This window comes from Vipera ursinii (genome assembly GCF_947247035.1).
Source record: "Vipera ursinii genome assembly, chromosome: 2".
NCBI lineage: Eukaryota > Metazoa > Chordata > Lepidosauria > Squamata > Viperidae > Vipera > Vipera ursinii.
The window spans coordinates 18,161,180-18,172,131 of NC_139513.1; the positions used below are offsets into that span (position 1 = coordinate 18,161,180).

The 10,952-nt window shown below is 44.2% G+C and overlaps 1 long non-coding RNA gene across 1 annotated transcript; it reads left to right on the forward strand.

Annotated features, from left to right (window-relative positions):
• The first annotated feature begins 514 nt into the window (after positions 1–514).
• Positions 515–6,478, forward strand: LOC310636142. The gene is made up of 4 exons (XR_014491615.1): positions 515–1,175; positions 1,550–2,111; positions 2,344–2,462; positions 2,799–6,478. It is a non-coding gene; the product is annotated as an uncharacterized lncRNA (long non-coding RNA).
• The last annotated feature ends 4,474 nt before the right edge of the window (positions 6,479–10,952 follow it).

Sequence of the window (10,952 nt, forward strand, 5' to 3'; positions counted from 1 at the left end):
TTTGGGGAACAAAATGGGACATTAGCTCAGAGGAAATGGAAGCGAAGAAGTTGGAAGAGTTTGTGGCTTGCTGGCTACTGCACGAGTTCCTTGCAAAGAGTGTATTTCTTTTGATTCTGTAAAGCTCCAATTTCTTTTTCTTTTGCAACTTGTCTCATACATGCATACAGATGATAAGAAAGATGAGCAATGAGTGAGGGGAGGAATAACAATTTATGCCATGCTTAAGAATTAATTGTGGAGCAGAAATAAAGGAATGGTAATTACACAAATATTCAAGATAGACTGATACAAAGGGAATAGCGGAATTCCCAACAAGTAACTCCTTTACAGTAAATAAATAGATTAATTAGACTCCATAAAACCTACAAACTCTATCTATCTATCTATCTATCTATCTATCTATCTATCTATCTATCTAACATAAAATCAAGTAAAATTCTGCAATAGGCAATCTCATAGTAAAAGGAGTTATTTCTTCTGGACAGGCCAGAAGCCACCTGTCTCCAGTCGGAGAGAGATTCCATTTCCTCAGAAGAAAAGTTTGAAGCTCAGATTTAAGACAAAAAAGGTTCTTTTTCTGGAGAATAATGAGAACTCGATTGCAAAGATGTACTAGATCTTGAAAGGCTGCAGCCACAGGAACCGCCGAGTGAGTAGATTTTGTGAGGAGTAAGAAGAGCCAGTTAGGTGTAATGGTTAAAGCTGCAAGTTACAGACTGGGAAGTGCTCAGTTCCAGTCCTGCCATAGGCATAAAACCTAGTCCCTCTCTCGGGGTTAGGAAGCAGGAAATGGGGAGACCACTTCAAAAATCCTTGCCAAGGAAACTGCAGAGAAACCAGTCCAGGTATGAAGTCTGTTTTGAAGGTGCCAAAAACAAACATTGGACATAAGGGGCATGGGGATTAAGACTCCAAGAAGTTCCAGTTTGGGGTTAGGTCAGGCATGAAGGTATTCCAAGAGCTATGGAATACCGGGATGCCAATTGGCAGTCAAAAAGTATGTCCATGAAGGGAGATAGGCGGGTAGGGGAGATTAAAATCAACCTCTTTTTTTGGCCCAGGATGCTACCTAGGAAGTGCTTTCTATGCCACCTTGAGTTCCCGAAAGAAAAAAGAATCAAGACAACATATGTTGGTGTTGGTTTTCATTCAGATTCCTCCATACAACAGAGGTAAAAGGTAAAGGTAAAGGTTCCCCCGCACATGCGTGCTAGTCGTTTCCAACTCTAGGGGCCAGTGCTCATCTCCGTTTCAAAGCTGAAGAGCCAGCGCTTGTCCGAGGACGTCTCCATGGTCATGTGGCCAGCATGACTAGACACCAAAGGCGCACGGAACGCTGTTACCTTCCCACCGTAGTGGTCCCTATTTTTCTACTTGCATTTTTACATGCGTTCAAACTGCTAGGTTGGCAGAAGCTGGGACGAGTAACAGGCGCTCACTCTGTTACGCGGCACTCGGGATTCGACCCGCCAAACTGCCGACCTTCTGATCGACAAGCTCAGCGTCCTAACCCACTGAGCCACCGCGTCCCTTCCATACAACAGAGATTAGAGCCAACTGCTGAACTGGGGTCTTCTGAGTCTAGCTGAGCCAGCATCTCCATCGTCTCTGTCTCACCCACTCTCCCCAAAGGATGCTTTCCCTTGGTTTAGTTCTTGCTTCAGTTATAGTAGGTATGAGTGCATCGATGTAGCATATAGCAATCAATCAAAAATCTTGCAAACGATAGAAGCCTGTAAGTCAGCCCTATGTCGCTAGATGGCGCGCGCTCTATTAAATATGACTAACACCCGGCGTCTAGAAAGCCGTCAATTCAGAGGCGGCATTGATGGTTGCTGAGCACTGAAATCCAACGGGAGGGGGAGCGACAGAGCCGAAAAGGTGTTGAAACAATCGAGTGCTGGATGTCTAGAGAGGATTTGGAAGAGAGGAGAAGAACGGAGGAATTTCCTTTTCCGGCTGACCCATGGGAGGATGGTAGCAGAATGGAGGGCTGTTGTCCTGCTCTTCCCGGGACTACAGCAGCTGGAAGGTGCGTTGAGGACCGGTCGGAGGAGAGGCCGGGAGCAAGTAGGGCTGTTTGATTTCCTCCACGCTGCAGAAAGAAGGTAGAAACCAAAGACTGAACATGTTGTATGTTGCTGCTGCGTGTTCCTTCCCACCCCAAATTTTATTCCAGGGGTGCTGGTCGCTTTAAAAGTGGTGCCTGCAATTTTCTGCTGGTTGGGAGATTTTGAAAAGTCTCCTTAAGTTTAGGGTGGACGCTTTGATTTCATGGACGTGTTGTTTTCTTGGGAACTGGGGAGTTTCATGCACAAAACTGGGCGTTATATCTTGCAGATGCTTTGAGCACCATTTCTTTGGTTGAAGCCTCTCCTCTGTTGAAGCCCTGCTGCCTCTAAAATTAGACCCAAACGTTTGAGCATACCCACTTCTGGAACAGACATATATATTCAAAGGTGTGTCTTATCTACATTTCTCTCTCCTGTGCATATCTGTATAGTCTAGCCTCAGCATTTCCTGATGCATTTGAAAATAACAGTTTGTAATGATAAAAAATTGTGACTTACTGAAGTCCAGCAGAGAATTTAATGATTGTGTGGATATTTGAACTTGGATCTTGCTAGTCTTCTATACATCAAATAAATCATAGTCAATGTTAGAGGTTAATCTAGCACTTTGGCATGTTTGCTTTTCCATTGTAATGCATGCTTTTTCCCTCTTGCAGTTTTCACATGTTCTGCAGCCATTTTATGAAACAACCAATAAACTAAATTTTTATGTCAATCTTGTAGACCAAGAGGATGCTAGGAAGAGAATTCCAGACACGTGAGGATCACAAGCAATATTAAAAGGAAACCATATTCAGCCAACTATGAAATTCTTTTTTGCTTCCTCCAGAAAACTATGAAAGTCTTCTTCTCCAGACAGGTGACAGACAAAAGAGAATAAGATGGAAGAGAGTTTTGAGTTGAAAAAAAACTGAGCATGCAGAATTCAAACAAACACTCCAGGAAAAGGTCTAGGGGGTTTATTTTCAAATTCAGAAAAAGGGGAAGTAATCTGGAAATCAGTGCAGAAAGAAATGGTCACTTGATAGTCACATAGGACAGGCAGGCATTCATGCTTCACCCTTTGAAGAAAGTAAGACTAGCTTGAAAGCACCATCCAAGAAGGTATCCAAAATATTTTTGAACTTGAGAATCCAAAAATATCATTGGTGGAAAAACCTCACAATGTGTGTATTGTAGGGAAAAGCACAGATTGCAGAAGAACAGCTTATTATGCATGAAAGGACCGGCACTCAAGAAAAGCCACCAACTGCCCTTAATGTGGCAAATAGCTTTAGGAAACGTGATACACAAGAGGACTCACATGGGGGAGAAACCATATGGGTGCCTAGATTGTGGGAAAACTTTCAGTCGGAATTCTCACCTGGTGATACACCAGAGGACTCACACAGGGGAGAAACCGTATGAGTGTCCAGATTGTGGCAAAAAATTTAGTCGGAATTCCAACTTGACGATACACCAGAGGACTCACACAGGAGAGAAACCCTATGAGTGTCCAGACTGTGGAAAAAGTTTCAGTCAGAATTCCAATCTGATGATACACCAGAGGATGCACACAGGACAGAAACCATATGAGTGTCCAGATTGTGGGAAAAGTTTCAGTCAGAATTCTGACCTAGTAATACATCAGAGGACACACACAGGAGAAAGACCGTATGAGTGTCCAGATTGTGGAAAAAGTTTCATTCAGAATTCCGACCTAGTCATCCATAAGAGGACTCACACTGGGGAGAAACCATATGAGTGTCCTAATTGTGGGAAAGGTTTTAGTCGGAATTATGCTCTGGTACTACACCAGAGGACTCATACTGGGGAGAAACCATATGAGTGTCCAGATTGTGGTAAAAGTTTCAGTCGGAATTCCGACCTTGTAGCACACCAAAGGACTCATACTGGGGAGAAACCTTATGATTGTCCAGATTGTGGGAAAAGTTTCAGTCGGAATTCCCACCTTGTGCTACACCAGAGAAGTCACACAGGAGAGAAACCATACGAGTGTCTGGATTGTGGAAAAAGTTTCAGTCGGAATTCTGGCCTGGTGATACACCAGAGAACTCACACTGGAGAGAAACCTTATGAGTGTCTGGATTGTGGGAAAAATTTCAATCGTAGTTCCCACCTGGCGATACACCAGAGGATTCACACAGGAGAGAAACCATTTGAGTGTTTGGAATGTGGGAAAACTTTCAGTCGGAATTCTGAGCTGGTGATACACCAGAGGACTCACACAGGAGAGAAACCATATGAGTGTCCTGATTGTGGGAGAGGTTTCAGTCAGAATTCCCATCTGGTAGTACACCATAGGACTCACACGGGAGAAAAACCGTATGAATGTCCAGAGTGTGGGAAGGGTTTCAGTACTAGATCTAAGCTTATAAATCATTTAGGTTTACATACAGGGGAGAAACCTTTCAGATGCCCAGAGTGTGGACGGTGCTTCACACATTATTCCTCCCTTACTGCACACAAGAAAGTCCACATGAGGCAGACAGTAATGAGTGTAGAAAAGCCTTGAATTTCTGATTTCCCATTGGGAATGCAGTTTAGAAATTAATTTAATTTGTGGCCTTACTCTCTTTAGTGAATCGAGTCTTAATATTGGCCACGAAGGAGGAGAGAAAAATGGTAAAATATTACTTAGGTAAAGGCTAACTACATATACCTGATTATCAGCAGAGGTTAGTGGATGACCAGTTTAGCAGTAAAGTGCAATTGCACAAAAGCTTCTGGGTGTTTTTTTTTTTTGCATATTGATCATCATGGATCATAGAAATACTCCGTGCAGAATTTCAGCTTTCTATCTTTGGTGTCCTCCATATTTTAGCCCGACTTTCTAAGCCAGCATTTTAACTATGCAGATGAATGATCTTGCACTTGCTAAATTTGAAGGACATCAAAGAATTCAAGGTTGGTTCTTTTCATTAACAGAATTCAGAGGTCAGTTTATAATTCATTGCCTCTCTTTCTGTGGATTAAAAAAAAGTAAAGTTTTCTCCTGCTGGTTGTGTCTGACTCTAGAGGATGGTACTGATCTACGTTTCATGGCCCAAAAGCCAGCATTATCTTTTCCATGGTTGGCATGACTGTTGGTTAGCATGACTGTTTGTCAAAGGCACACAGAACACTGTTACCTTCCCACTGACGTGGTATCTGTCTACTTACATTTATCTGTTTTTGGACTGCCAGGTTGGCAGGAGTTGGGGCAAATAAAGGGAACTCACTTCATCACACGGTACTTCGGTCTCAAACAGCCAACCTTCTGGTTGGCAAGCCCAGCGTCTTAACTGCTCCGCCACCACACTCCCCCTACTGTGAAACAACAGCATGTGCTTCTCCAATGGCTTTATTGCAGAGATGTTTGCATCAGGCTTATCTTGCCATTTGTTCTGTACCAGACTGCTACTGGCCCTGCAGAAAAGGCAGGGACAACCCCTTTACAAACGGCAAGAGGCTGGAATTAAGCCTGCCAAATTTATTAAGATAAAACAGAGCAAAACAAGACACCAACCATGAAACAGGAGCTATGAAACAGGAGCTAATGAAGTGGTTGCCTTCAGCAAACCAGCCCTCCCACGCATTCCCCTTTTATACAGTTCAGGGCGTGGTTTCTCTCTGCCTCCTTCCGAGGTGCCCCATTACCTTCCTCCTGATTGACTGCCTCCTGCGTCGGGCGTCCTTGAACAGGGCCAGCTGTGGGTCATCTTCATCCACGCTGTCAGGCTCACACAGCTGGGTCTCCGTTGTGACCAGGTGGGAGGGGCCTGGCTGAGGGCTCTCATCAGCAAGATCTTCAACCCCCTCAGCAAGCTCTTCAACACCCCCCTCCTCCTCTGAGTCGTCCGACCCAACTGCCGAACCCACAGGCTGACCCTGAATCACAACACCATTACTGCATAAATATTCAGGGTTCACGAGACATTTCCATGCCTCTCTGCCGCTTGGTGCAGTGTGTAATGCTTCCAGATTTCTGTGGAGCAGCATTTAGAATTCGTCAGGTGATGGATGACCTGTGGTATAAACTAGCCTTTAATGAGCATCCAGCTCCTCAAATGGCATGTTCTGTAGAGTGAAATATTTAGTCTTGTCACATGTTAACCTTTATGTTCTGTACTCCCATCTCATTCTCTTAGTTTTCCTTTCAATTCCATTTAAACTTCTGTTTCTATGTATACTTTTTTCTTTTATGTCTTTTGGCTGTTTATAATAATCATTCTTAGACTTTGATTATTTTCTATGTTTTTTAAACTGAATGTACCCTTATGCTGGTCTTTCACCATAATAAACTTTTGATAATGTTATATAACACTTGTTTTCCTAGTAGGTCATATTGCATACAATACCTTGGCAGAAATACACCCAATGACCAGGCCAGGTGTGGGAAGGAACCAGGAAGCTTATTTGGCCTGTGCCTCAAGCTCCAGGTGGCTTCAAATTTAAACAAGTGCAGTTTAAAAACTTTAATCAAATTATATTTAATTCTCCTTGTCTTTCTTTGTTGGTGCCACTTTTTGATCACGTCCATTATGAAGTACCATATTTTTATGTTTAGGAGCTGAGAATGCTTGGAATAATTCAAAAGCCTCTGGATATTTGAGTCAAGAGAAGCAGAATAATTCACTTTAGTTACACCAGCAGCTTTCTATAGGTTTCACTGTGAAACACTCCAGATGTACAGATGTATGTACACATAAACATGCAGCATTCCTATAAAGCAAGTGTGAACCAACTCTTTGGGCTGAAGGGGAAATCTGGCCAGCTCTATTTCAAAACATAGCTGAACAATGGGAGGGGGGGAGGCCTGCATTTGATTCAATCTACAGGTAGTCCTCAACTTACAACCATCTGTTTAGTGAACGTTCGAATGCACGTAAAAATGGAAGTAGAAAAATAGGGACCACTATGGTGGGAAGGTAACAGCGTTCTGTGTGCCTTTGGCATCTAGTCATGCCGGCCACATGACCACAGAGACGTCCTCGTACAAGCGCTGGCTCTTCGGCTTTGAAACGGAGATGAGCACTGCCCCCTAGAGTCAGAAATGACTAGCACGCATGTGCGGGGGAACCTTTACCTTTACCTAAAGTTACAACTACAGGGATGCGGTGGCTCAGTGGGTTAGGACGCTGAGCTTGTCGATCAGAAGGTCGGCAGTTTGGCGGGTCGAATCCCGAGTGCCGCATAACAGAGTGAGCGCCTGTTACTCGTCCCAGCTTCTGCCAACCTAGCCGTTCGAAAGCACGTAAAAATGCAAGTAGAAAAATAGGGACCACTAGGGTGGGAAGGTAACAGCATTCTGTGCACCTTTGGTGTCTACTCATGCCGGCCACATGACCACAGAGATGTCCTTGGACAAGCGCTGGCTCTTCAGCTTTGAAACGGAGATGAGCACCGGCCCCTAGAGTTGGAAACGACTAGCACGCATGTGCGGGGGGGGGGAGTTACAACGGCACTGGAAAAAGTGACTTATGACTGTTTTTCATACTGATGACTGTTGCAGCATCCCCATGGTCACGTGAGCAAAATAGGGATGCTTGGCAATTGGTTCATATTTATGATGGTTGCAGTGTCCTGGGGTCATGTCATTACCTTTTGTGACCTTCCGACAAGCAAAGTCAATGGGGAAGACAGATTCACTTAACAACCGTGTTACTAATTTAACATCTGCAGGGATTTTTTTTTTAATCCCATTTATATCCCGCCCTTCTCCGAAGACTCAGGGCGGCTTACAGTCTAAAGCACAAATCAATGTGCTTAGCAATAGCCTTCATTCTATGTATATGCCTGCTTATTAGGGCTTTCGCGCCCCCCCCCAAAGCGGCATTATTACAAAGTCAGCTTATTGCCCCCAACAATCTGAGTCCTCATTTTACCTACCTCGATTCACTTACCTGTGGCAAGAGAGGTCAAAAAATGGGGCAAAACTCACTTAACTCTGTTGCTTAGCAATTTTAAGCTTAAATGTGGTCACAGGTCGAGGGAGTTGAATTAATAATACTTCAAATACCTCCTAAGCATTCCATTGCTTTCTCTCTGTGTTGCACGAAAACGTACCATTTGGTGACGCTTTCTGAGATGGTCTCTTACGGCATGCTTCAATTATTCAGAGGTGGCTTTTCATCCAGACATTCAGTTGATAAACTTACATGTTGGGAGGCAAGAGAGTAAGAAATAGGATAGGATAGGATAGAGTAGGGTAGGGTAGGATAGGATAGGATAGGATAGGATAGGATAGGATAGGATAGGATAGGATAGGATAGGATAGGATAGGATAGGATAGGAGTTGGAACGGACCTTGGAGGTCTTTTAGTTTAGCTTCCTGCTCCGGCAGGGAACCCTATTTCTGATTATCTTTTCTTCTCCCAGAAGAGCTTTTTTTCTCCAGTCACTCTTCACTGGGGTCTTCCAGCTGTGCAACTGAAATTCCTTTAGTCCATCACAAGACCATCACTTAAGAGCAGACATGGTCTTAGCCTGGGAGATAAAACCCACCCTCCCCATCTGCTGATGGGCCGTAGGAGGCCTTTCAATGAAGCAATGGGATCAATGTACAAAAATTTCACTTAAAAATTGAATGGCTTTTGGAAGTTGAGTTGGGATTTGAAACACCAGAAATTAGTTTCTTGGGGTCCCAAAGGCTTAGCACCTATACGTCTATTTATATCCTTCGCCACTGGATGCCATTGGTACAATCTCAGGGTGCTTTGGGGCTGGGAAGCTATATTTTGGAAGTTAAGAGATTGGACAACCCTCTGTTTGAAATAGTATGGGATTTTGTATTTGAGCAGGGGGTTGGACTAGAAGATCTCCAAGGTCCCTCCCAACTCTGTTATACTGTTTACATGTTGCCTGCCATTATCTTATAGGTTGGTGGTTCTACTTCAAATGCTGTTGTAATCTCTATACGGCAAGGAGAACATCAGCCACTGAAAGAAACAGTTGAGATGAACAAGTCCTGATAGAAAGCTTAAGTGTTTCTTAGGCTTGATAAGAGAGAGAAGAAAGCCTACTATCAAGAAACCACTTCAAAGCTTTGTGGGAAAAGCTTCAGGCCGCAATCAAATGTTTGTTCATACAGGAACTCAGATGAGTGTGTGCAGAAACAGCTTCTGCTCCAATACATTCACTGCTAAAGCTCTACAGTTATAGTAACCTTTGGGAAGGCTGAAGGAAGACTGTGTTGAATTATTAGATGCTCAAGGCCAGAGTTGGTACATTGTTGTTGTTAGTTGCGAAGTCGTGTCCGACCCATCGTGACCCTAGGGACAATGTTCCTCCAGGCCTTCCTGTCCTCTACCATCTTCTGGAGTCCATTTAAGCTCACGCCTACTGCTTCAGTGACTCCATCCAGCCACCTCATTCTCTGTCGTCCCCTTCTTCTATTGCCCTCAATCTTTCCCAGCATTAGGCTCTTCTCCAGTGAGTCCTTCCTTCTCATTAGGTGGCCAAAGTATTTGAGTTTTAGCTTCAGGATCTGGCCTTCTAAAGAGCAGTCAGGGTCGATCTCCTCTAGGACTGACCGGTTTGATCGCCTTGCAGTCCAAGGGACTCGCAGGAGTCTTCTCCAGCACCAGAGTTCAAAGGCTGGTACATGTTGCCCATCAAAATCAGGTAATATTATACATGTTCTTCCTGTATCAACTCAGAAAGCTCCGATTGTCCAAGGACCTGCTGATACAGTTCTACAGAGGGATTATTGTCATTTGTACCTTTACAGCTGTCTAGTTTGGCACAGCAACCAAACAGGCCAGGTACAGACTTCAACAGATAGTTAGGACTGCAGAAAAAAAACAATTGCAACCAACCTGCCTTCCATTGAGGACCTGTATACTGTACAAACCAGAAAGATGGCTGAGGAAATATTTACAGACCTCTCACATCTGGACATAAACTGTTTCAACTCCTCCCCTTGGGATGCCACTATAGGGCATTGTGTGCCAAAACAACTAGACACAAAGATAGTTCTTTCCTTGAGCCATCACTCTGCTGAACACCTAATTCCCACAGCACTGTCTTAAGCCTAAATATATTTACACATGTAGTAGGCTGTATTGCTATTATCTTCCCATTTCTTATCTTTTCTTCTCCTTTCCTTCTGTCTTCTCCTATTGGTATCACATGATTTGTCACTTGTTTGTATCTCATGATTAATGATTGTAACTATGACTTATGATCTACGACCTATCCCTTTGTTGTTTGTATATACACTGAGAGCTTACGCACTGGAGACAAATTCCTTGTGTGTCCAACCACATTTGGCCAATAAAGTATAAAGAATTCCATTGACCCCTTTGAACTTTGGGTTGGAGAAACCACATAAGAATACCACAGACAGCCAAGAAAACAAATAAATAGATCAGAAAATAAATCAACGCAGAATTTTCGTAGGTACAAAGGGGCAGCCTCAAATTATCCTAATTCAGATTCAAAGACCCAGCTCTCAGGAGGAGCCTCTAGTGCAGGGGTGTCAAACTCAATTTCATTGAGGGCCACATCAGCATTGCGGTTGCCCTCAGGGGGCCAGGTGGGTATGGCCAGGGTGGGCGTGGCTAGAGTGCGTATGGCCTACTGGGTGGGCGTGGCCAGCTCTACATCCTTCGCATCAAGGGTGCCTATGGGGGCCTGGGCAGGAGTGGGACAGATCTGAGGGTCTCTGGCAAAAGGAGGGTCTCTGGGCCAGGGTCAAGGCAGTGGGGGCCGTTCCCTCACTGTTTCCAGGATGGCTTCGTGGGCCACATGAAACCACTTCGTGGGCCGGATCTGGCCCCTGGGCCTTGTGTTTGACATGTCTGCTCTAGTGCTAAGAAAGATTGAAGGAAAGAGAAGAAGATAACCAGCATTAAAACAGACTCAGTTACAGGAGCAATTGGAGCACCCTTGGAT